General features: G+C 39.8%; 1 protein-coding gene across 2 annotated transcripts in view; it reads left to right on the top strand.

The window, feature by feature from the left end:
• The window catches only part of ARHGAP26 (Rho GTPase activating protein 26), a 636,281-nt gene that overhangs the window by 424,945 nt on the left and 183,616 nt on the right, over positions 1 to 27,720 (top strand). The window lies entirely within an intron of this gene.

Here is a 27,720-nt window from a genome sequence, read left to right as displayed (position 1 = left end):
TTCTAAACACAAATGATTGGAAGACACTACACAGTAACTAACTACAGCAATGAAATCAGATATACCAACAATCATGAAAGTGTCACAGGACTAGGTGATTCTTCCATTGCATGTAAGGTCTCTACGAGTCAGGGCCAACTAACCCAATGGCAGTTACCAACAACAGAGGGATAGGAGGGGACAGAAGATTTATGTCATTGGATAAGAAAATGACAGGGTTAGTTAGGTATGCCTCCAGGAGATGTGTGTGCCCCTCCCTGGCCTCATCCTGAGCTAGTGCAAAGGAAGCACTGTTCTTTTTGGAGTCTTCTAGAGAGACAAGAGCGACCAGAGCACTTTGGCTTCTCATTTTCTGGCTCTCAGCTTCATTCGAGGCTCTGCTGCTATTCTCAGGCATTTTGGTCCTTGCATTTGACAAGGGAGAAAAGCAGATAGGAGATCCTGAAGCTCCAATTGGCATTTGAAAGTTGACTGTGCTGTACAACAAATTTGCTTGTCACATTGTAAGTAAAAACACTTAGCAGCAATTGCCAAAGTACAAGCAACCTAGTTGTGGTGGCCCCCTACTAGCGAGGGCTTCTAACAGCTTCATTTTCCTTATCTTATGAAGAGATTTTTTTTTTATCCCACTTATCTGGGGTGTACATGCACATTCTCATCAGAGAGTTGAACCGGCATTAATTGATTGAGAGCCTTGCTACAAAGCCTTGCTACTTGCAAACTGGATTTAATGAATGTGTTTTGAAACATCTGTACTACATTCAGGCCTCAAAGCCAGCCCTTGGCAATCTCAGTGCCTCCTTGGGATAGAGCTCAGATTCACAGAGGAACTATTTTGCTCTTGGACTCATTTCTCTGTAGCCCTTGCATAATAGGTACTGTGGAGATTGGCCCAATGCTGCAAAGAGTCAAAGGATAGTGAACTGTGTGTTGCAAGTTTTGCCTTCCTAGAGCTGGAAAGAGAGTCTATAGCAAGATGATGAGATAGAGAATTCTCCAGGTATTCAAGCTCTGCTTCCTCCTCTTTTGGTAGAGCAAAATCAGTTGACCTCTACTCCAGGACCTGTAGACAGGGAGGATCATGTGTGGAGCCTCAGGAGAGTGAAACACCTAATTGTTGTTGTTAGTTGTTAGATGCTGTCATTGAGTCAAGTACAACTCATAGTGACCTATGAACAAAAGACCTGAACCTAGTCCTGTCCTGCACCATCCTCACACTTCTAACACACAAGAGCCCATTGCAGCAGTCACCGTGTCATTCCACCTGGTTAAGGGCCTTCCTTTCCTTCACCGACCATTCACCCTTACCAGCATCATGTCACTCTCTAAGGAGTAGCACCTCTTAGCAGCATGCTCAAAGTATGTGAGGCGTAGTCTCAGCAGTCATGCCTCCAAAGAACACTCTGGCTGCACCATCTCCAAGACATGTTTGTTCTTTCAGCGGTTCAAGTGCTCTTTTCCAACACCACAGCTCAAAGGCATCAATTCTTCTGTTCTCCTTATTCACTGTCTACTGTTAATCACTGTTGTGATTACTGGGACCTTCAACTACTTGACTTTTCTTGTAGGAATATTCCCTGTTTCACTTTGCACCCATAAGGTGAAGGTTGATCTGTTATAAATAGGCCTGCTGAGATTCTTTCACTAATTCATATTTTTAGGATATCTCTTACATGCTATGCGGTATCCTAGCTACAGGGATGTAGGAATGATTAAGACAGATAAAGTCCTTTCTCTTGTGGAGCTTACTTTTGAATTGAGAAGAGCTGCCAATATTTACCTTATCTGTTTCATTGATTATGCAAAGGCATTTGACTGCGTGGATCATACCAAACTGTGGCTGACTCTGAGAAGAATGGGAATCCCAGAACATTTAATCATGCTAATGTGAAACCTATACTTGGACCAAGAGGCAGTAGTCAGAACAGAGCAGGGCAACACTGCATGGTTCAAAATTGGGAAGGGTGTACGCCAATGATGTGTCCTGTCTCCATACCTTTTCAACCTGTATGCAGAGCAGATTATCCGAGAGGCTGGGCTCTATGAGAAGCGTGGCATTAGGATTGGTGGACGATCTATCAACAATTTGCATTATGCAGATGACACAACCCTGCTTGCTGAAACTGAGGAGGACCTCATGCACTTACTGCAGAGGGTCAAGGACTGCAGCCTTCAATATGGACTGAGACTCAGAAGACAAAATTCTCACCACTGGACCAATTGGTAGCATCAGGATGGATGGTGAAGAGATTGAGATTGTTCACAGTTTCCGTTTGCTCGGCTCCACAGTCAACACTCTTGGCACCAGCAGCCAGGAAATAAAAAAAACGTATTGCGATGGGAAAGTCTGTGGTTAGGGACCTCTCTAAAGTACTCAAGAGCAACAGTGTCTCTCTGGAGACTAAGGTGCGCCTGATACAGGCCATGGTTTTTGCAATCACTTGTTATGTATCAGAGAGTTGGACAATGACTAGGGAGGATAGAAGAAGAATTGACGCCTTTGAGCTGTGGTGCTGGAGAAGAGTATTGAATATACCATGGACTGCCAAGAAAACAAATAGATTCATCCTAGAGAGGGTTAAACCAGGCTGCTCCTTGAAGGCAAGGATTCTGGGGCTTCGCCTGACATACTTTGGACATGTTGTAAGGAGAGACAGGTCTTTGGAGAGGGACATCATGCTGGGCAGATTGGAGGGACAGCGCAGGAGGGGAAGACCCTCTATGAGGTGGATTGATTCAGTGACTGGGGAAATCGGGATGGATGTGTCGGAGGTAATGCAATTGGCACAGGTTAGAGCAGAGTTTAGGTCTGTTGTACATAGGGTCGCTATGAGTCGCAAGCGACTCTACGGCACATAAGAACAACAACAAACAACAATAGTATATCCTGTAATTGCTTTTACATACTATTGAATCTGCTTCAGCTCATAGTGGCCTCTCCTACAAGAATGAAACACTGCTCAGTTCTACACTATCCTCACCGTCAGTGTGTGGGCCTATTGCTGTAGCTGTTCTGTCAGTCAGCTTCATTAAAGTTATTCCTCTTGTATGCTAGCCTGATACTTTCCAAAGTCTGACGTTCTTCTCCAGGGACCTGAGCCCTCTGATAACATACCCCATGTATGTGAAACAAAGTCTCACCATCCCCACTTCTGGGAAATATTTTAGCCATACATCTTTTTCCCCCCTGTCATCCTTTTTTTATTTTTTGTTTTTATTTTTTAAGCATCAATACAGGGAAAAAAAATAATCAGTACAGAATCATATCTTTGAAGTTTTGTAGTTAAAAATTCCAGTAAAAATTTTAAGACTTGAATTATTTTGAGTTTTTTTAAACGCTTTTTCACTCCATTAAACTTTTTTTTTTTCATTCTCTGTTGCACCTTTTCCTCTCTTTCTCCGACCTGCCCCGTCCCCTAGTCCACTTTGCAAAGCACCTCTTGTTCCAGGTGTTATCTATCATACATATAATACCTAATCATATATTCCTCTCAAACAATTTTCCCCCTCTTCTGTTCCAATGCAGTGTTCAGTATCTATCCACTCTTTTCCTATTCTCCCCTCAGCCCTTATGTCAGTTCTATTTTATAACAGTGGTGTTAGCAGGATTTGTCCTTTTGTGACTGAGATATTTCACTCAGCATAATATCCTCCAGGCTTCAGCATGTTATGTAATGTTTTACATGGTTTTCACTGCTGCATAATATTCCATTCTGTGAATGGACCATAGTTCTGACCATTTGTTTGTTGCTTCCATCTCTTTGCTATTGTGAATACTGCAGCACTGGCTAGACTTCTTGCACAACACTTTTGTTTATTTCTTCTGGCAGTCAATGCTGCATTCAGTATTCTTCACCAACACCAAAGTTCAAATGCATTGATTCTTCTTCAGTCTTTCTTATTCAGGTTCAGTTTTTATGTGCATTTGAACAAATGGAAAAATCATGGTTTGGATCAAACAAATCTTAGTTCTCTATGTGTTTTTAATTCTTTAAAGAAGTTTTTTTTTGTAGCAGATTTACCTGGTACAATACCAAATTTAATTTTTGATTGCTGCATCCATGGACCTTGATTGTGGATCTAAGTAAACTCAAATCATTGATAACTTCAAGGTTTCTTCTTTTTCAGCAAGCCATGTAATTTCTTCGTTATGTCACAATTTGTTAGTGACGTTTCGCCAATCTTGTTGCTGCATTCTTTTGAATTTAGCGTGAATTGTTAGATTATTTGCCCAGCATGTGTATTATATAAGCAGGCTGAAAGGATACAGACTGATGCTCAAGTTTCCTTATTTTAAACTACCCAGTATACCTTTGTTCTAAATTGTCATAAAAAAATTCACTTGTGTATGATATTAATGATACTATATGATAATTTCCACATTCTATCAGATCATTTTTCTTTGACATTGTTAAAAACATGTATTACTCAGAGTTGGTTGATAAGAAGATGTCTTCCAAGCTTTTTGACATAGTAGATGTAGATTCTTTCAGTGCTGTTTCTGTTTGTTAAAATATCTCAGTCCATCAATTCTTGAAGCCTTGATTTTAACCAGTGCCTTTAGTGCAGCTTGTAGTATGATTGATTCTTGATCATATGCTGCCTCTTGAAAAGGTTGGATGTTAACCAATGATTTCATTTTCTTTTTATGCTTCCTGCACCATTCAGTATTTTCCCCTTGGTTGTTTCAGTGTTGGAACTTGAGGCTTGAATTTTTCTTTGATTCATTCAGCTTGATAAATGTTGAACCTATCTTTTTGCTTTTCTAATATAAGAACTTTACACAGTTTATTTTAATACTCTATCTTCTGGACCCACTGTAAAAACTGTGTGGATGTTGTGGGGTGTCACTGTCTGACTTTCACTGACCCCACAAGGAGGAATAGTCCCCATCAACAGCATCAACAGGACAAAGTCAGTTCCTTTGTGTCAGACATGCCCCAAACTCCTGCACCTTCTTGTACAGTTCTAGCACCAACAGTGACTTTCTCTCTTTTGCTATTGGGTCCACTAATCTGTTGAAATGGCCACACAGAACTCCCAGGCCATACTCAGGATTTTAGGGCTTATTAGAGTAACAGGTTTAGAATCATCAGCTTTGCCCGTTGGGCAGATTTTTAGGCATGCTTGTAGGCCTTCTACCCTTTAGCCTTACTGGGTCCTGTCTCACAGCTCTCAGCTGGGCAGTGTTACAAAACTGTTTTAGTACTGCCAGTTATAATGCCTACCTCCCATCCATATCCCGCTGCCCGTAAGCCAAGGGAAAGGCTCTGGCTCTGTGAGGCAGCAATTTTGATTTTGTTCTCTTTCCTCCTAATTTTGAATTTTTCACCACCTCTGCTGTTGACCTGGTCTGAGTCTTCCTCTCATGCAATAATCTTTGCAGATTGTGCTGCATTCCTTTGTTCTTTATGGTAACAAGACAATTTCCCTAAAACTGCTCCACTTAAGCCTGATGGGATGGCAAAACTGACCAAACCACGCATTCCTCATCTACACAACTTACTTGCATAGTCACATCCCAAAGGTGTCATTTATCTCATTTACATTACTTAACGTAGCCCTACCCAGCCATGTGGTGAAAGCCACGAAGCAAAAAAAAACAAACCTAGAAAAACCACACAGTCACCCTTTAAAATCAGCTCTTTTATTTCATCATTTTATTTGCTTTAACAATTCTATATTCAAGAGCAAATATCACAGTATCTTCTATTCTATTTTGGTTTTTTCTTTTTTTCCAGCCTTTTAAATGACCTTTCACTTTGTTCATGTATGATGGCATCCCACAACTTACCTGCCCTTCAGTCAGCAGTACTCAATGGATAAAAAAAGATATGTAATATAAAAGGGACCCTGAACATATTTTAAAGGTAATTTCAAGTAGCATAAAGTGCCTTCAGAAAAGGGTACATAGTGTGATGGAGTTGAGCAAAGCAATATATTAAGTAGTTAAGGAAGTGGCATTTAAGCGAATTCCAGAGATGCAAGCACAGAGCCATACTAGAGGAAAATAGTGCAAAGGCCCTGAGGCAGCAACCTGTTCCAGGTAAGAAGCTCTTGGTTCGTATAGGGAGCAATAAGAAAGTCAGTATGGAAAGTCAGTATAGGCTGAATCTGCACAGTTGAGGCAAGACCAGATAAGATAGATGAGGCTTTGGGAATAATGGGAAGACATTTAAATTCTGTTTTCACTGTAATAGAAAGTCATTGGAGGTTCTGAGGAGGGTGAGTGGCATAATTTGTTGTGTTTTGGGTTTTTGAGGGCTTTCTTTTTCTCTTCAAGATCACTATGTTGTCCTCTAGAGAATGGAGCGAGGGGCAGCAGGAGAGGAGTCGGGAAGAGTCAGGGGTACCAGTTGGCAGTTGACTTCAGCAGTACTCATAGAAGATGATGGAGGCTTAGACGAGGTAGTAGTGATGGAAATGGTGAGAAGTGGTCAAATATGTGATTTATTTTGAAGATAAGTCTGGCAAGATGAATTTAGATGGTATGTGAAAGCAATCAGAGACACAATTTCTGGATGTTTGACCTTCGAAGAAAAAGTGGGGTAATGGTGGGCCAGTGGTAGAACTCTCACCTTCTACTAAGACACCTGGATTTGATTTCCTGCAGTGCCCCTCTGCCTAGTTCCAGCCTTTGTGCCTGCAGAGCTGTGCATGTTATGATGCTGAACAAATGTTAACCAGGCTTCCAGGTAAAGACTAGGAAGAAAGACCTGGTAATCAGCTTCCAAAAAGTTTGCCATTGAACACTGTAAATTCTAATCTGAAGCTGAGTCTTGTCAGAAACTGATCATGAGAATTACAGACAGTGTTTCATATGCGTGCGGGGACACCGTGAGTTAGAAAGCTAGCTGGAGGGCAGCTAACAACAATACAGAGGAAGAGAGGCTTGGGGGTTTTTTCCCTCTTTTGTGGGTGTGGTTTTATGTGCAGGCATTGGAGTGAAGATACCGAGATCTGTTGAGAGACAAGAGTAATTTTTCTTCCACGTAGACCAACCACGAGATAGATGAGATCACTGAGGTGAATCTGTGAGTAGAGAAGTCCTGCACAGAGACCTGGCCATTGCAGCATTATCAGTGGGGGAGAGGAAGTCTGAGACACTTGCTGGGGCAGGACCAGCTGGGACTCACACCTTACACAGTCAACCAGAATTGGACTCTTAACAGCCTAAGCCTGCTGCTTTGAGAATAAATTACCTGCTTTATTTAAGGCAAAGACTTGTGTAATTGGTTTTCCATTGGTGTACTTATTAATGATAAAATGTTTAAAAGTGAAAGACCTGAGCCCAATCCCAAATACAGCTAGCTTTTAACTGTCCTATGGGGAGGAGGTAGGTTTCTCCGAAAACCACTTCATATGTGAGAATTTTAAGATTGTTAGACTAAATGGATTTCTGTCAGAGTGCTGTTAGTAGGATTAAAGTCTGGTTTGGAATAAGGCTCACCACTGGCCGCTTTAACCTTATTTCGTTTTGTAGGTTTTTCTTGAGAGTATTTGATGCTTGTGTATATGACTTTTACTCCTTTGAAATTTGGGGCTTTCCTTGGCTATTTATAACTGCTCGTTGGTGTCTGTTGCTGGCTCTATGTAGCGATAATGCCTTGGTTGCTTTAGCCTTGACACTTGCCCCAATCCCCAAGACAATAATTCTGTCATCCTAACATGGAAGTGTTAGGAGAAATTCCATGAGGGTGAATGAACCCAGTGTTCTCACTGAGCTAGTCCAAGTTGATGGAGCTGTGTTTGCTCTTCCCTTGTAGGGAGAAAAGTCCCTATTATGATTTGTCCGTATTCAAAATTCAGTGAATGATGTAAAGAGTAATAAAAACACTTTGCTGGTGTTGAAGACCTGTTATGTATCAGGTGCACAAGTCAGGATTTGTATTCATGTTGCTACCTGAAGTATTTCTCTCTCTCTCTCTCTCTCTCTCACACCCACACACACACACACACACACACACACACACACTCACACACAGACTCTGTCCTGTCCACACACATTCCATCTGCACACAGACAGGGATCAGAAACCAAGATGATGGAAGTGGATCTATAGCTCATTCTAAGCAGACATCACATTTTAATGTGTTTTACCTCCCTTTAAGTTTCATGAAGCAGGAGTATCCCTCGCAAACCTCACAGCCTATGTGTTTTCCTTAAAGTTGCTGTTTAAGTGTATGGATTTTTTTTTCTTTTTCCACAGAAGTTTAACAAGCTTTTATTCATTTGAAAAACATGTAGGGAAAGTGTGGATGTTACTAACCTTCATTGGAGTATTCATAACTAAATATTTTATGGTAATCCTTAAGAAGACATCATCAGCGTTGCGTGTGCATTATTCCGAGCTATACCAATAAACTAGAGATAGTACAGTTTCAGCAGAGTATATTCAACAGTGAAAGGCAGTCTTTTTAATACACCTTGGGAGAAACAGGAGCGAGGGAAGTGTTATTGGTCTTCCCTCCTCGCCCCTTCTCCTTCATCACAGCTGCATTGTTTCCTAGATAGAATCTCATTTATATTATTATTAGGACTCTAAATCATGGCAATAAGAATCCTCCTCCAGAGCTGGTTTACTGTTTAGAAATAAATATGCAAAGTCTGGCTTCATTTCCTTCTTGAGCATAAACTCCAGCAACTGGTTCCATGATGAATTTTTCCCTATCCAAGTTTATCTTTGTCTCCCTTTCGCTTTTTATCTCTTATTCTGGAGTTCCTTAGAGATTGGAAGAACAAATTTTAATATGTCTGAATTTCCCCAGACATATGTCTATTGACCTCATCATAATACATGGAATATTGTTTTTGCTGAAAAGAATTGTAAATGTTCTTCTCAACTGAGATTCATTATCGCTTTATCCCATCTTAGATCTTGGAACTCATCTTTCTAATAATTTTCTAAGGACCAATTGTAAGTGATTACATGTGATGAATGATAGGACTTTAGAAAAATAGCAATCTCTAAGATGAGATTTAAGACTTTCCGGCTCTACTTTGTTGAAGATATCTAGGTAGGATCTAGCCATTCACGGCTATGACCTTGATAACATTCTACCATATCTAAGGAGAATGGGTGTTAATGTAAAGACTAAGGCACATCTGTTCCAAGCCCTGGTATTTCACTTATCTCTGTTCATTAGAAAGTTGAACAGAGAATAAGGTTGACAGAAAAATCGATGCCTTTGAGTTTTGTTGTTGGAAAAGAGTGCTTAATATCCCATCAACTGACAAAAGAACAAGCGGATTTCTTGGAAAAGGTGCACCCAGGGTACTCCATAGAGGCAATGATGGAGAAAGTTTGTCTCACATACTTTGGGCATGTTTGCTAGGAAGGGCCTGTCTTTGGAAAAGACATCATACTTGCAAAGATAGAGGTCAGAGAAAGAGAGGAAGACCCTTAATGAGATAAATTGGCACAGTGACTGTAACAATGGGCTTGAGTAGATCAGAGATGCTGAGGACAGCACAGAATAGGGCAAGATTCATAGGGGTACTCAACAATAACAACAAACCATAACATCATTCAAAGTAGAGGGAAAACTATAATTAGGTGGGCTTTTAACAGCCTGAAAAATTCTCTACTTTTAGTGACCTGTAGGGAATAGAATAATTTCCAAGGAGATTTGGAATCATAACCATGGTCACAATTTTCTCATCATTAAAAGTTAATCTCCACTTAAAAAAATTTAAAAATAGTTTTATTCATCACATGCCATTGAAATAGAAGAGAATGAGACAGACTTGGCTGTCTGTGCCCAGCTATGGGCTCTGGATTCTCATCACCCTGTGATTGATTCAGGGTGGCTCGGAGAGAAGAATGTGGAACGCATGGACAAGCTGCTTGCTTCTTTTTTGCCCCTGAAGCAGAATGCATGGAGAGCTTATAGGAAACTTGGCAGGAGGGCAAGGGAAGGATTATGGCTTGAGTTTCCACCGAGCTGGAAGGAGACATGTTTGTAACCAAAAGGGAGCCCTGCCCTTTCCCTGCCCTACTTACAGCTGAAATTTTTGCTTTCACTGGTCTGGCATACAAAGACTTGCTGAGATCCAGACTTCCTCTTCCGTAGCCTCACCTTTTTCCACCCCACACCAGAGACCCTATGCCCTGGGACTAGCCAACCACTGTGAGTATCCAAGACGTGTACACTTTTATTTTGGACATATAGGCATTTCCATTTGAAGTGCTCTCCACACAGGTAGAATTGGCTACTTCCCCCACCACCACCTCAGAGCATCATACATGTCCCGAAACATTTGATGCATTGGTCTTTCTTCCTTTCTGTTATACAGTAAACTTCTGTCGCATTCTGCTTAGCAAGCTCTAGTGCTATATCAGTCATCTCCAAAGATTGAGAATGGGAGACATGTTCACTGGATAGTTTATCTTTGTTTAGATAGATAGAGATAATGGTTTTAGGTGCCATCAAGTAAGACTCATCGTGACGCTTGTGTACAAGTCTGAACCCTGTCCTATCCTGTCACATCCTCACGTTCTCTGTCACACGTGAGCCCATTGCTGCGGTCACTGTGCCAGTCCATCGCATTGTGGGTCTTTCTGTCTTTTGCTGACCTTCCACCTTTCCAAACGTGGAGAGAGGAATAGCCTCTCCTAACAACAAGTACAAAGTATGTGAGATGAAGCTTCATCATCTTTGCCCCGAGGGAGAACTGTACTTTTTCTAAGACATATCTGCTTGTTCTTTTGGCAGTCTGTGGGATAATTAGTACTTGAATACCACAACTCAAAGACATCAATTCTTCTTCTGTCATCCTTGTTCATTATCCAGCTCTCACATGCTTAGCAAGTGATGGGAAAGAGCATGGCCTGAATTGGGCGCACCTTAGTATTCAAACTTATGTCATTGCTCTTTAGTATATATAAAATTACAGACTGAGGTAAGATCTTTTAAGGGATTAGTAGAAGCCAGGTTGGCAAAGAGGAAACAACAAGGGAAATAGTGGCTCGTGTAAAGTAGTAGTTAGAGTGCAAGGAGGAAGCGGCCATGGCAGTAATGTTGTAGTTGTTGTTAGGTGTCATCAAGTTGACTACGACTCATAGCATATCTGAACTGTAAGTTCAGATCTGTAAATTCAGAACTATAAGTTTCCTATAAGCTCTCCATGCATTCTACTTCAGGGAGCAAAAAAGAAACAAGATCTGTAAGAGATCTGAATCCTGTTCTATCCTGTGCTGTCCTCAAACTTCCTGATACTCGAGAGCCCATTGCAGCAGTCACTGTGTCAGTCAACCTGGTTGAGGATCTTCCTCTCCTTTGCCAACATTTTACCTTTCCCAGTATGTCTCTATCCAAGCAATAGCCCCTCCTAGCAACATGCCGAAAGTATGGGAGGCAAAACCTCATCATTCTTGCCTCCAAAGAACACTCCGACTGCACCATTTCGAAGACATACCTGTTCGTTCTCTTGGCCATCCATGGGACGTTCAGTGCTCTTCTCCAACACCAGAGCTCAAAGGTATCAATCAATTCTTCTATCATCCATATTTACTAACTACCTCTCAGATCTCAGACGCATAGCAAGTGATCAGAAAGACAATGGCTTGAATCAGATGCACCTTAGTCCTCAAACTGTCATCATTACTCCCCAATAATTTGGAGAGGTCCGTAACTGTAGATTTTACCAGTGCCATGTGTCTCCTTATCCTGAGTGCTGATATAGAGGGTGTTAATTGTGGATCCAAGCAAGATGAAGCTGTTGACTGTTTCAGTCTTTTCTCTATCCATCATGATGTTGCGTATCAGTCCAGTGGTAAGAATCTTTGTTTTCTTGATATTGAGATGCAATCCGTACTGAAGGCTGCATTCTTTCATCTTCTGCAACAAGTGCTTCAAGTCCTCCTCACTTTCCGCAAGCAAGGTTGTGGCATCTGCATATGCAGGTTATTGATGAGTCCCCCTTCAATCCTGATGCCACACTCCTCTTCATAGAGTCCAGCTTTTCAGATAGTTTGCTCAGCATACAGATGAAATGGGTATGGAGAGAGAATAGAACCCTCAAGTGCTCCCTTGACAGTTTTAAACATACAGTGCTCCCTTGCTCTATTTGCACAGCAGCCCCCTGGTTTACATAGACATTGCACAATTAAGTGCCAATTAAGTGCCCTGGGATTCCCATTCTTCTCAATATCAGCCACAACTTGTCATGATCCCCGTAGTCATGCCTTTACATGGTCAATGAAGTACAAATAGACATTCTTCTGAAATTCTTTACTTCCAGCTAGGATCCATCTAACATCAGTATTGATATCCCTGGTGCCATGGTCTCTTCTAAATCCTGCTTGAATTTCTGGCAGTTCCCCATTTATGTAATATTCTAGACATTTTTTTAAATGATCTTCAGTAGTATCTTGCTTGCATGTCATATAATTGATATTGTTCTATAGTTTCCACATTCAGTTGGATCATCTTTCTTGGAAATGGCAACAAATATGGACCTCTTCCAATCCATTGGCCAGATGTCTGTCCTCCAAATCTCCTGGCATAAACTGGTGAGCATAAAAATATAGGTTATTTATATTGGCCAAACTTGTGCAGCATTTCTTAAGCTAAAGGAACTAAAGAACAAATTCAAGCCACGAGTTGCAATGCTATGGGCAGAATATTGAATGATTCAGGAAGCATTAAAAGAAGATGGAAGAAGTAAACAGAGTCACTGTACCAAAATGAATTGGCTGGCACCGAAGAATTTAAAAAAAACAGCATATGATCAAGAGGCAATGGTGATGAAGGAGGAAGTTCAGGCTGTTCTGAAGGACTTAGCAAAAAATAAAGCCCCAGAAATTGATGGAATACCAATTGACGTATTTCAGCAAACAGATGTTGCCCTGGATGTGCTCACTGCCAAGAAATCTGGAGGACAATTACTTGGTCAACTCACTGGAAGAAATCCATATTTATTCCCATTTAAAAAAAAAGTGACCCAACAGAGTGTGGAAATTATTGAACAGTGCTATCAGTATCACACACTAGCAAAATTCTGCTGAAGATCATCCAGAAAAAACTGGAACAGTACATTGACAGAAAACTATCACAAGGGTAAGTGGGGTTTAGAAGTGGTCATGGCACTACAGAGATTATTGCTGATATCGGATGAATGTTGGTAGAAAGCTAAGAGTACCAGAGGAATGTCTTATCTGTGTTTCATTGACTATGGAAAGGCATTTGACTGTGTGGATCACAACAAATTGTGGCTAACCTTGAGGAAAATGGGAATCTCAGAACATTTGATTATGCTCATGCAAAACCTATACTTGGACCAGGAAGCAGTCCTCAGAACAGAGCAGGGAAATACTGCACGGTTCCGAATCAGGAACGGAGTGTGTCAGGGATGCATCCTGTCTCCATACCTTTTCAACCTGTATGCAGAACAGATCTTCAGGAAGCAGGAGGAAAGTAGCATCAGAATTGGAGGAAGACTCCTCATCAACCTACGTTGTTATATGCAGGTGATACAACTCTGCTTGCTGAAATGGAGGAAGACCTGAAGCACTTGCTGCAGAAGGTCCAGGACTGTAGTCTTCAATATGGATTGAGGATAAGAATCAAGAAGACAAAGATTCTCACCATTGGGCCAAATGGCAGCACCATGATAGATGGAGAAAAGATTGCAGTTTTTAACAATTATAGCTTGCTCAGCTCCACAATTAACACTCTTTAACATCAGCAGTAAGGAAATCAAAAGACAAATTGCTTTGGGGAAAATCTGCTGTCAGGGACCTCTCCAGAGTGCTGAGAAGCAACGATGCCAGTCTAGAGACTAAGGTGTGCCTAATCCAGGCCATGGTCTTCGCAATTACTACTATGCATCAGAGAGCTGGACAATGACTAAGGATGACAAAAGAAGAATCGATGCCTTTGAATTATTTTGCTGGAGAAGAGGATGGACCACTAAGAAAACAAATAGATCTGTCTTGGAGAGGGTGAAATCAAGTCTCTCCTTGGAGGCTAGGATTTTGAAGCTCTCTGTCTCACATACTTTGGGCATGTGGCCAGCAGAGACCAGGGCTTGGTGAAGGACACCATGCTCAGAAGGGTGGATGGCCAGCTTAGAGAGAAAGACCCCAAATGAGATGGATTGATACAGTGACTGAGACAATGGAGATTGGTGTGTTGAAATTAATGAAACTGGCTCAGGACAGGGCTCGGTTCAGAGCTGCTGTACAAAGAGTCGGTATGGATTGCTGACCACTTGATGGCATATAACAACAATATATTGAATAAATTGTAAGTGAATTAAATAGTCTGAGTTTTATTCGACACTATGAAAAGTCAGATCATGTTGAGGCTGTTCTTGTCCCAGACTTTGAGGTTGGTGGTGGCAATGTAGATACTCCAAAACATTTGCTCAGCTTAACCAAGTGTTTATCCCCTTTGGTTAGATTTGAGTGGGTGCCAAAAGTTAGCTGAGTATTCCCACCCCTGAAGTGGTTTGTGGTCACTTTCTTGACCTTTTAAAAGAAGGAGGAAAACCTTCTTAACCAAAAGAATGCCCAGAAATTCAAGCCCGTTGGAAACCATCTTAATTGCTGGAATCGTCTGTTGGGTTGGATTTTTCTCCTATGGTAGTTAAATAAGTTTGGCTGCAGTCATCCCTATTATGCAAGGAAACTTTTAACCTCCTGAGGCTGCTCAGTGGATTTCACAGAGCAACAAGATGAAATTCTTGTTCTCATAGTCTTCGGATGTAAGAGCTGGCCACTTGGTGTCTCATCTTGTGACTGCAGATATGACTTGTACTAACCGTCGGCCAGATGAAGTGGCACAGTGACTGCAGCCGTGGGCTCAAGAGAGTGTCGAGGAGGGTGATAGCACAGGGTTCACATCTGTTGTTCGCAGGTTGCTGTGAGTCAGACTCGACTCTACATCACTTAACAACTATGAAAGTCCAGGAAGTTGATTGTCTCTTCTGCTGGGGCGGGGGGGGGGGGTGGGGGAGGATAGTTTTTTCTTTCAAGAGCATCTAGGAAAAGAATTGCAAATACAGATATACCCATTCAGAGAACTAGCAAATGGTTAAATCTCTCTGGCATAGCTAAATGACATAAATCCATTAGCTGTCATTTATCTAGAATTTTGGCTCTGGTAGAAGTAAGCATTGACCAACATCTTTATTTTTAAGATGTCATCAAAACAACTTTTGCTTTTATGGTTCCTAAAATGGTGAGAAAGTATGAAACTACCTGAGAGTCCTAAATTCTAATCCGAAGTTCTCTCCACCTTCACCATTTTAAGGTGTTAAAAGTCAAGTCTTCTTTCTATTAGTCAAGATATTCCCTGTGTCTTGGGAGTTAAGGCAGATGCTAAGATGCTTTATGTTTGAGTTCTCTTCTCATGATTCTTCCACTTCACTGTGTCTTCATTCCACAGAACGTGGGTGACAGCTGCTGAGCCCACTGCTTGGGACAACAGAATGGTTCTGGTTTTGCCCATGTTCCCATGTCCCTAAACTCCTGGCGCTATATTAATATTTGGGTCTCACGCTTCCTTTCAAATGTTTATTGGTCTCCCACAGGACAGTCCGCTGGCTGTTACAAGCTCCCTAGGCCATGTTCCACCAAGTTTGCCAGATAACGTCTTCATGAAAGTCAGTGGCAGTGTGAACTGCTTTTGTTATCAGAGAACTCAAGTACCCTGTGCCTGAAGATTTGTCTAGATCCACAATATGAGCATTAGAGTCTTTAGAGCTTAGATGTCCCTGGGTATGAGGGTCCTCTGAGGCATCAGAATATTAGTACTGTTTCTTGTACACAATCAAATTTATGGCATTGCAAACCTGCCCCTTCTTTTTCACACTGTGGAAAGCCAGAGTTGTTGACACTTGTGCTATAAGAACTTGATTCTTTCACTGGAATTAAAGGAATTTGCCCTTAAGCAACTATAAAAGGATGAATATCTAACTGTTTTGTTTGTTTTGAAAGCAATTCTGTGCCAGAAAGGCGTGTCTGATGTGGTTCTAAAGACTAAAGTCCCTTTTGATTCGCCTGTTTAATCATGATCCAATTAATTAGTCTGTGCCAGCCCCTAACATCTCTTCAGTGGACCCCCCATGCTTTCTCCATTCTACCCTTCTCCTCTGCAGCCACCATGCTGCTGCCTGTTAACTCTGCTAGGACACACTTTATTTTATCTAAATAGCTCTCACCTATTCTTTAGTAAGTGCTTCTCAAATATAAATCACCTTGGAAGCTTGTTCACTGCAACTTATTTGGTGGATCTGGAAGGAGCCTGAGATCTGACGTTTCTAACAAGTTCCCAGTTGTAGCTAGTGCTACTACTGGTTCTCAGGGACTCTTTCCCTGACCCTCAACTAATTCAGACCCTGTATTTCACATATTTGTAGCGTTCTTTACTACAGCAGAAGATCAATCACTATGGTTTTCAATATGGATTACATCTCAATATCAAATAAAACACAAATTCTCACCACTGGACAAATAGGCAACATCATGCCAGATGGAGAAGAGATTGAAATCAACTATATCTTGAATGCACATACTAAAATCCAAGTACCCTAAAACTTATGGTAGCAGCAGTCAAGAAACCAAAAGAAGTGCTGCATTGGGAAGATCTGCTGCCCACAACCTTTCCAAAGTGCTCAAGGGCAAGGATGTCAATTTAAAGACTAAGGTGCACCTGATCCAAACCACAGTATTAGCGGTTGCTACCTATACATCTGAAAGTTGGCCAACAAATAAGTATTTCAGCCTTTGAATGGCAATGCTAGAGAAGAGTCCTGAATATTCCATGGATTGGCAAGAATAAACAGGTCTATCTTAGAAGAAGTAGAGTCAGGGTGCTCCTTAGAGGCAAGAATGGTACACGTTGTCTCACGTACTTTGAGTATGTTGTCAGGTGGGACCATCTAAGGTCAGGGGAACAGAGGAAGATACCCTCCCCACCACAACAAAACGAATTGGAAAAGTGACTGTATCAGTGGGCTTAAGTGTATAAGAGATCATGAGGAGGGTGCTGGATAGGGCAGAGTGCAGATCTGTTGTTCACAGGGTCACAGTTGTGGTTGACTGGAGGTATCCAACAACAACAAAATTATAAGCTTCTCCGGCACAGATACATGAGATTACAACACACTCTTTTGTTCCTTGTACCTGTCACCAGCTGCTCCACTCAAAGGGGGTGGGGTGACCTCTTCTTCCAAGAGGGCCACCTTGGATACCCCTCCGGGCAATCCTTCTCTGTCATGTGGGGTGGCTCTTATTTGGAAACAAGGCACCAGCAATGGATTCTGGAATTTAAATATAGTTTTCATTTACAAGCTTATTTTTTAAAACAACAAAAAAAAAGAGAGAGAGAGAGAGAAAGCAAACACTTAAATAGCCTTTTCAGGTAACTGTAGATTTTCTTCCTTGTTAACATATCAGAACTCAACAAGTGGTAATTTCTTAAAACTTTTCTACAGTATAGAATATGAAACTGTATCAGTGAGCTTTTGAGCCTTTCTAAAATGAAAATCTTTTTTCTTATTTTATGCTTTAAATAGTTTTTGTTTGGTTTTTTTTTTTTTATACATGCAGGATTTTTTAGCATGATCATTTGGAGAGTATTGACATGCTGAGTTCGGAAGTCAAGTCTTGGTGGTGCAGTGATTCATTCACTCATCAACTAACCGTTCAGTAATTTGAACCCACTGGCTTCTCTACCCACACCCACACAGCTCTGCTGTCTGGTGGTAAGGAGTCATACTGCAACTCAAAGGTACATGGTTCGAATCCACTGGCAGCTCCATGGCAGAGTGAAGAGCATTCTCCTCCTGTGTTACATAAAGCCTCTGAAAACTCACTGGAGGGTCAGCTATGAATCAGTTCTGACTTAAGGGCACATAACAATGTTGGCCTATTTCACTGTGTCATAGTCTTTGCAGTTATTTGCTATGCATCTGAGAGCTGCGCAATAACTAAAGACGATAGAAAAAGGATTGACGCCTTTGAGTTGTGGTGCTAGAGGAGAGTGTTGACCGTATGGTGGACTGCCAGAAGAACAAACAGGTCTGTACTGGAGAAGGTGAAACCAAGCTGCTCCCTGAATGCAAGGATCCTAAAGCTTCATCTGACATACTTTTGGCACGTGGCTAAGAGGGACCAGTCCTTGGAGAGTGTGTGGAGGGACAGCACAGGGGAGGAAGATCCTCGATGAGATGGATTGATTCAGTAACTAGAAAAATGGATTTGTCTGTCAGATACGGTGAGATTGGCTCAGGATAGGGCAGGGTTCAGGGCTAATGTACATAGGGTCACTATGAGTTGCAGGCAACTCAATGACACATAATAACAACAACTAATACTTAACATTCATTACTATTACCACTTTTTGTTGTTGTTGTGTGAGTTGGAACTGACCCATAGCTGACCCTCTGGCAGGTGTTCAGAAGCAGTTAATTGAACAGGAGAAGATTGCCCATCCTACTTCCGCTGAGCAGCTGGTGGCCTCAAACCACATTCCTTTGAGATTTCAAGGCAGCTTCTTGCCACTAGGCCACCAGAGATCCTTACTATTACCACTGTTGACCTTTAAGAGGGAGCTCTGGTGGCCTAGTCCATGGCAAGTTGTGCTGCCAACTCAAAGGCCACACCTCTCCAGCAGTTTGAATCCACCAGCTGTTCCGTAGGAAGAAGGTGGACTCTCTCCTCCCCTTGTGATTTACAGCCTCAGAAGCCTAGTGGAGGTTTGAATCAGAACTGACTTGATGGCAGTGTGATTTTGAGTTTGTCACTTTTAAAAAGTCATTAACTTTACAAAAGAAAACGTATTTTATTTTAAAAGTTCCTAAGTATCAGGAAGTTGTCAAGCTCATAGTGGCAGCTCCAAGTTTCCTACAGTTACATTCATTTGATTGGCAGCCTTCCTTAATTCTCTTATTGTAACAAATACTGTCAAGCTTTTGCCCTTGAAGTGACAAGCTCACCTGGCTCATTTTAGAGAAAAGGTCTGCTCAATACTGAAGTTAAATCACTACAGTTTATTTGTCAGATGGTCTTTCGGGGGTGGGGCGGGGGAAGTGTTCCATGAAAAAAAAAGGTTAATTCAGTTACAACTCAAAAAAACAGTTGTGCAAGTGCTTTTCCACAAGGCAGTTTTTATACACAGGAGAAATACTTTATGTATTTCCTATTTTATGATAGTTTTAAAGAGATATGTACTCAATAATTGAGCTATAATAAAATGAATAATTTTTAGGTTTCTTCATGGGCACTTTTACGTTAAACCAGCCATTGGTATTCTTGCCTGTGGGCTTTATTCCCTTTCTTTTTTAAGCTGTGAGTCTGTGATGTGAAGAACACAGTGACTGTTGGTACAGTGTATTACTACTGCCGGGATTCATGCTAAGTTGTACTGACTATTGTTCTTTTATTTCATGAAATCTCGAAAAGGACTTTAGAGATCATTGAGGAGGAATCCATGGACCTGACAACACCTATCCTAGTTAAAGTAAAGGCCACAAAGTAATCTTATAATAGGCTCATTCATGAACCTTTTAAAAAGATTATGTCTGACTGGAGGATCAGAATTAGAGGTCATTTCCCTGTGGGTTCATTCAAGCAGATTTACCTTAGTCCATAGAAATGGTCATGTTCCTGCCTGGGAGTTTGACAGACTCTGACAAGAAGAGATTACCTTGAAAATTACCTTGTGACACCTGCTGACATCTAGATCTTTGATCAAACATCTCCAAAATATTCGCCCTATAGTGGGGCCTGTTTACAGATCTTTAAAACTTATATGAATTTTCCATTTTTTTGCGTGTGTAGTTCATACTGAAGTTCCTGACTTATCAACATACTGTATATTTTTCAATGTTCAGAAAAACTTTCATTACACTCCTTACTCTTTTTACCATAGAGACCCTATAGCCTTAAATATTTTGGAGTTAAAATTAAGAATTCTCATGTGAATGTCCTTAAAATAGTCTTATTCTAGAATTACACTTACAATATTTGACCATACAAAATTAAGTAATTCTGTGGGCAAAATATTAAAGAACCCAATAAACATCCAAAGATGTTTAAGGAGTACACAGACTTACCCCACCAGGAAGAATTGGTATGTGCTCTGTCATGTCAGGCGATCACATATGATCAAGAACCAATGGTGCTGAAGGAAGAAATCCACACTGTATGGAAGGCACTGGAGAAAAACAGGCTCCAGGAATTTACGGAATACCAGTTTAGGTGCTTATGCAAAGAGATGCGTATTTGTGCCCATTCCAAAAAAGGGTGATCCAACAAAATGCACTAAGTTTCAAATATCACATGCAAATAAAATCTCACTGAGGATAATTTTAGAATGGCCAGAACAATACATGCATGGAGAACCTCCAGAAATTAAAGGGGGCTTAAAAAGAGGTTCTTGATAAAGGGATAGCATTGCTGAAGTCAGATGGATTTGAATGGCAACAGAGAATGCCAGAAAGATGTTTGTATTTTAGTGACTGAACACAAGTCTTTGACTGTGTGGATCATGATAAGTTATGAATGATATTGAGAAAAATGGGGTTCCCAGAACATTTACCTGTACTTTGGCCCTGAAGCAGAACAAGGGGATACTGCTTGGCTTACAATCAAGAAAGGTGTTTATCAGGACTGTATGCTTTTACCATACATTTACTGAGAAGCTGAACTCTATGAAGAAGAATTTGACTTCAGGATTGGAGGAATACTTACCTATGACTTTGATAATGCAGATGACACAACCTTGCTTGCATAATGCAAAGACAATGTGAGGTACTCATTGTTTTAGCTCAAAGATTTCAGCATGGATTACACCTCAACATGAAGAATTAAAAAAACTCTCACACATAAACACACACAAAAATAAACATCATGCTAAATGGAAAAATTATTAAAGTTGTCAAAGAATTCATTTTACTAGGATCTATCATCAACATTCATGGAAGCAGCAGTCACAAAGCAAATGGTTTATTGTGATGGGCACGTCAGGGATGCAGCCTGTCTCCACACCTTTTATATCTGCATGTGGAACAGCTAGATCATTCAGGAGTCTGGTCTTTATGAGGAGGAATGTGCTGTGAGAATTGGAAGAAGATTCATCATCAACTTGCATCATGCAGATGATATAATATTGCTCACCAAAACTGACCTGAAGCATCTACCACAGAAAGTCAAGGACTGCAATCTTCAATATGGGTTGAAGCTCAACATCAGGAAAACAGAGATTCTCACCACTGAGCCGATTGGCAGAATCATGATAGATGGAGAAGAGATGGAGATTGTCAACTGTTTCAGCTTGCTTTGGCCCATAATCAACACTCTAGGAACCAGCAGTCAGGAAATCAAAAGATGAGCCAGATTAGGAAAGTCTGTTGTCGGGAACCTCTCCAGAGTGCTGAAGCACAAAGAGTCAATCTAGAGACAAAAGTGCACCTCATCCAAGCCATTCTCCACAATTACGTCGCAGAGCTGGATAAAGAATAAGGATGACAGAAGAATTGATGCCTTTGGATTGTGGTGCTGGAGAAGAATGGTGACCATGCCACGGACTGCCAAGAGATCAAACAGGTCTGTTCTAGAAAGGGTAAAACAAACTTGCTTCTGCAGGCAAAGATTTTGAAGTTCCCTCTGACATACTCTGAGCATATTGCCAGGAGGGACCAATCTTTGGAGAAAAACATGCTTGGAAGGGTGAAGGGGCAACACAGAGAGGAAGACCCTAGATGAGACGAAATGACATAGACTGGAGTAAAAGGGGCAGATGTGTCAGACAGTGAGATTTGCTCAGGATAGGACAGAGTTTAATGCTATTGTGCATAGGATCACTATGACACACAAGTGACCCAATGGCACATAACAACAGCAACATGGCCAAGAACTTTTCAAAGTGCTCAAGAGCAAAGATGTTAATTTAAAGATCAAGATGTGCCAGACCCAAGCCATAGTATTTTCAGTTGCTTATTCTGCAGTTAAAAGTCAGACAACAAATACAGAAGACTGACAGAAATTGATACCTTTAAATGATCATATTGGTAACAAATACTGAACCTATCTTCTATACCAAAACAACAATCAAATCTGTGCTGAAAGCCGTGGGGCCAGGGTGCTCCTTAGAAGTGAGGATGTCAAGACTGTACCCTATGATACTTTGGGCATGCTGTTCAAAAGGACCATTTTGTGGAGCAAAGCATCATACTTGGAAAAATAGGTCAATGTAAAAAGAGGAAGATCCTCAAGGACAAAGATTGACAGAGGCTTCAGCACCGTAGAGATGGTGAAGATGCTGTGGGAATGGGCAGTGTTTTGTTCTCTTGTTCATAGTGTTGCTATTAGTGTGAGAAGACACAGTAGCACCTAGCAACATTTATTTTGAAGTATTAGCACCAGAGGCAAGACATCATAAGAAAACCATGTCCAGCACTTTGAAGTAGAGTTTCTAAGTTGGTATGTAATAATCGAATGTAAAAGTCTAAATTTTAAGGATTTAAAAATATGACTTATGTGATATTATAGAATGATCATATGGCAAAGATTTAAGAAGGTACAAATAGAAATGTAAAGCTGGTTCAAAGACCACAGGAGAAAATATTACACTAGCTTTGTGGTTCAGATTGTGTGTCATTTTTGTTGCCCGTGAGCTTCTAATCTTGCTGGTAGAATATCAGGTGTCCATTCCCTTGATATGGTTTGATACAATGTCATCATCTTTCGTATGAAATCTGCTGTAAGCTGCCTATGAGTTGAAAGTAGTCTATGACCTGCATTGATCAGTAAGCATTCTTAACAAGCCTTCTTGGGTTTTAGCTCGATTTAAATCATGTATCTAGCTCTTCACCATCTGATCTCTGACTTTTGTGCTTGAACCAGTAGCTTGCCAGTCTCAGATTTATCAGCCTGAAACCAACAGCCTATGATTATATCTAATGAACAATTTAGCATGGAGAAATCTCTTGTAATTCTGCATACCAGCAGTGAGCGATCTGAAAAGGAAGTGAAGAAAACATTTCCATTTACAGGAGTATCTAAAGGAATAAAATCTACTTTTGCTGCAAAGATGTAGAAATGAAATTTTTATAAACAGAAACATTCTCCTGTAAGAAATTAAAGGAAAATTAAATAAATGGAAGAATACCTTGTATAATGAATTGACAGATTTAATATTTTGCTACCACCTAAAGCAGTCTACGGATATAAAGCACTCTGTTGAAATTCCAAGTCTTTTTTTCTTTTTCTTTTTTTTCCAAAAGATATACTCTAACCCTTCTATTTAAACATAGTTGCCAAGAGCCCTCCCTCATAGTAAAACAATCTTCAAAAAAAGAACCAGGTAGGACAACTGAACATTTTCTGACTTAAATGTGCTTCAAGGCTATACAAATTGAAACAGTGTGGTACTGATATAAAACAACACATCCAGACAATTAAAGTAGAATTGAGAAAACGGAAATAAGCCCATGCATCTATGGTCAGTTGATTTTTCAACACAACTGTCCAGTAAATAAAGAAAAACATCTCTGATAAATGATACTGGGATAACTTCATTTCTACACCCAAGACAATAAGGTGGGAAAATTGATCAATATTCGAAATACAAGAGCTAAAAGTACACACTCTTAAAAATAAAAACCGAATCTTGTCTAGTTACCTCTGAATCATGACAATCCTATGTGTGTCAGAGCAAAATTGTGCCCCAATGATGGTGAATGTTTGGTTTTTCAGATCATCAGAACTTTCTTCCAAGGCGCCTATGAGTAGATTTGAACCACTAACCTTTCAGTATTAATCATTTTACTTAAGGGCTCAGAAATAAACAAAAAGGGCTAGCAATTCAAAGCCTTTTATTTGGTAATAGATAAAACCACAAGGATGGACAACAAAACAAACTGTAGATAAATTGGGCAGCAGCAAAATTTAAAACTTTGTATATCAAAGGTATCAACAAAACAGAAGAGAGGACCTAAAGGATGTGAGAAAATATTTGGAAATTGTATATTAGCTATTAATTTAATATCCCAAATTAAAAAAATTTATCCCAATAATATTTTAAAAATCTAATAATCAACCAACCAAATGAAAAAATGACAAAGAACTTGAATAGACATTTCTCCAAAGATGATACGCAAGTTACTAATAAGCACACGAAAATATAACAATATGCTTAATTATTCAACTCAACTCATTGCCATCAGGTCAGAACCAATGTACAGCCGAACCACCAGCTGTTTCTCTGAGACTGTGAACAGCATGGGAGAAGATTGTTCATCTTTCTCCTGTGGGGAAGCTGATGGATTCAATCCTCCCGCCTTTGAGTTGTCAGCACAACTCCTTACCCACTAGGTCAGTGAAGGGCCCTGTTTAATTATTGTTGTTGATTGTCATCAAGTTGAACAGGACTCATAGTGACCCTATGAACAAAAGGCCTTTCTATAGCTATCATCATTTCTCAAAGTTCATAGAGTTTCCAGAGGCAAGTTGTTTAGGAAGTGAATGCCACTCCTACATGCAAATCAAAACTATCAAGAGACATAGCTTCAGATCCACTGGGATTTCTATTGAAAAATAAAAAAATTAAAAAACCTAAACAAAGAAAAAGCAAGACAAAAAAACCCACCTGAAAATAACAATTATTGATGGAGATGTGGAGAAATTTACCCAATGGCAGTTTATTTAAAAAAAAAAAAAAAGCATACCCATTATAAAAACTGTTCTGGAAGAAAAAACAAATACAAAAATGCACATGACCCAGCAATTCCACTGCTAGGTGTCAAACTCAAAAGTTGAAAACAGAAAACAGAGACTCAACTAGATATGTGTGCACCAGTGGGCAGCATTCTGCATGGTAACATAAAAGTAGAAGTAACACCAGTTTTCATCAACAGGTAAATAACATTCTGTCTGTATGTACAATGAAATATTATTCCCATATAAAAAAATCATGAACTTCTAATATACTCTCTGAAATGAATGGGTCTTGAAAACAGTATGCTACAAATATGCCAGACACAAAAGGAACATTATTATGTGATCCCATTTATATGAAAATAATGAATAGGCAAATACATAGAGGCAGAAAATAGATAAGTAGTTACTGGTGCCTGGGTGGAGGAGAGAATAGGAAGCTATTACCTAATGGGTACGGAGTTTCTTTGTGGGGTGATAAAGATGTTTTGGAAATAAAAAGTGATGATGGAAAAATTTTTTTAAAGTGATGGTGGATACACATTATGAATATGATTATAAGTATAGCATTGTATTCTTGAAAGGATTAAACTGCAAACATTTTCATTTTACCACTGTTTTGTTTTAAAGTCAGGAAAGACTTATTTCCATAGAGAAGGAAAGAATGCTGAAGTAAGATTCAAAGCTGGTTAATATTTTACAGGGCAATACAACTATAACCTATGGGATTAGTCTTCCTGATGGACAAAAGTCATTCATTTGTGTCTCTATCATGAAAAATTAATTTGCAAGTTTATGACCATCCTCAAGTTAAAAAAAAATCTATCATTATAAAGTCTGACTCATTATCAGTAGTAAGATAATCAGTCAAGGCAAAGAGTTCCCTCTCTTTGAAAAGTAGACAGGAAGAACATGAGATGACAAGGTAGCTGTTTTTGGGGAGGTGGGAACGAGGAGAGAGGTATAAAAAAATTGTCAGTGTTAGTTAACTTGGACTTCAAAACAGTTTAGAATTAGGGTGCCAATGAATCCTGGGGATCACTTAGGGGTGGAAGGAGTGGGAATCACTGCTGTGTCAGTCTGGAATTCTTGACAGATTCCAACTCAATAGAAGGTTGAACTAGATCAGAAGGTTGTACAACTTTCCAGCGCAGGAATGTAAGAGGAAAGTTCTCCCTCATATCAAAAATATTCTGCCAGTACCATCCAGTGAAACTCCTTGAGAACCAGATGAAAAGTATATACTCATCCTAGGTTATGTAGGATGTCCATAAATAGTGTTTGTTCCACTGCAGTTAAGTCCGAAATTACAAAACATACCAAGAAGAACTCAGCCATCGAAGCAGTCTACAGAAATAACAGAGCTTTAAATAATAAAATAATAATAGAATATTTTCTCAGAACTCATAACATAGTTATGGTTTAGAATGAGTAAAACATTTTAAGAGAGACTAAAAGTAGAACAGGCAGATTTGAAAAGAACCAAATATAACTTATAGAAGTAAAAAAAAAATAGTCATTAAAATTAACAACTCAGTGGGAGTTGCCTTCGTTAACAATAAAGAGTATAATTTGGGAATGGATAAGCACGATGATTACACAACATGGTGAACACAATGTCCCCTAACTGGGCATATGAAGCTTATTGAAATGTTAAGTATTTGGTAATTGTTACATACATATTTACTATGATTTTAAAAAGAGCATTTATTGCCTGAAATAAATTTCAAAATTGACAAAACTAATTAAAGATTCAGGGAATAGGGAGATAAACCTTTTAAAAGTGCCATAATGTAATCCCAAGAAATAATGAAATAGAAAATGTTTGAAGACACATAGAAGCCATAATCAGAAGGTCCAAAATTAAAGAATTAAAATTAAAGAATTCAAAAGAGATTGGAAGAAGCAATATGTAATAGATCCTCACAGAATTTTCTAGATTACAAGGGTATGTGAAACCTCAGATTCCAGAATTATAAGTCTCAAAAAAAGGAAAAAAGATAACTCCAGATTATTCCACATCCTAAAGAGGCCACAGAACACCGGAGACGAAAAGAAAATCTATGAAGAACTCTTGATTAATATGACATGAGCAGATATGCCCCACACTGTGTTCCAAGTTTACCAGGACAATTAGCAATAAATTTTGGATAGGATGAAGAAGGATAGGAACTCTTATACACTTGGTGGGATTGTAAAATTGTACAGCCACTCTGGAAGGCAGTTTGGTATTTCCTCAAAGAGCTGGACATAAAAATTCCATATGATCCAGCTATTCCACTGCTAGGGATCAAGAAAATCAGAACTAAGACAAAGAGATTTGCACACCGGTGTTCATAGCAGCATTATTCACCATTGTAAAAAAATGAAAACAGCACAGATGTCCAACCACAATCATAAGGATTAAGAAATTGTGATACATTCACATGATTGAAAACTACATGACACTCATGAGCAACGGTTTTGAAAATGACTGTATTACTTTGGAGGGACTGGAGAGCATTATGCTTAGTGAACTAACTCAGTCTCATAAGGACAAATACTGTATAAGAAAGTTATTGCAAAAATAGAGAACTAGTAAACTGTATGAGGATCCAAAGGGGGTTGGTTACAGAGGTATGAGGATGGGCTTGGGGGAAAGCATAGGGTCACAAAATTTGGTGCGTGGAGGGAGGGGTAGGTAAAGGAATGAGCCAGATCCAGTGGGGATCTGAAAAGACAAGACAATGGTGGCAATCGTTTAATGAGGACTTTCTTTTTTCTTTTCCTTCAGATTTTTCTTTTTAATTTTTTTCTTTTTTAATATTTTTCATTCATTTTAGTGAAAGTTTACAGAGACTTTGGATTTCCATTCATTCATTGTTGCATTTTTCTTCGTGTCCCCCTCCCCCAAGTTCACTCTTCTCTTTAAAAAATAAAATTCTTTCATTGTTATACAATCCCTCCCCCTCAAGTCCGCTCCTCTATGCAGCCTTCATTCTGGACTCCTGTCATGACAATAATACCTACCTAATCATATATCCCTTTTATACAGTTCTCTCCCTCATCTGTTT

The sequence above is a fragment of the Elephantulus edwardii genome, unplaced genomic scaffold, assembly GCF_000299155.1.
Source record: "Elephantulus edwardii isolate Elephantulus edwardi_28Jun2011 unplaced genomic scaffold, EleEdw1.0 scaffold00095, whole genome shotgun sequence".
Lineage (NCBI taxonomy): Eukaryota > Metazoa > Chordata > Mammalia > Macroscelidea > Macroscelididae > Elephantulus > Elephantulus edwardii.
This window is presented reverse-complemented; position numbering and strand designations above follow the sequence as displayed.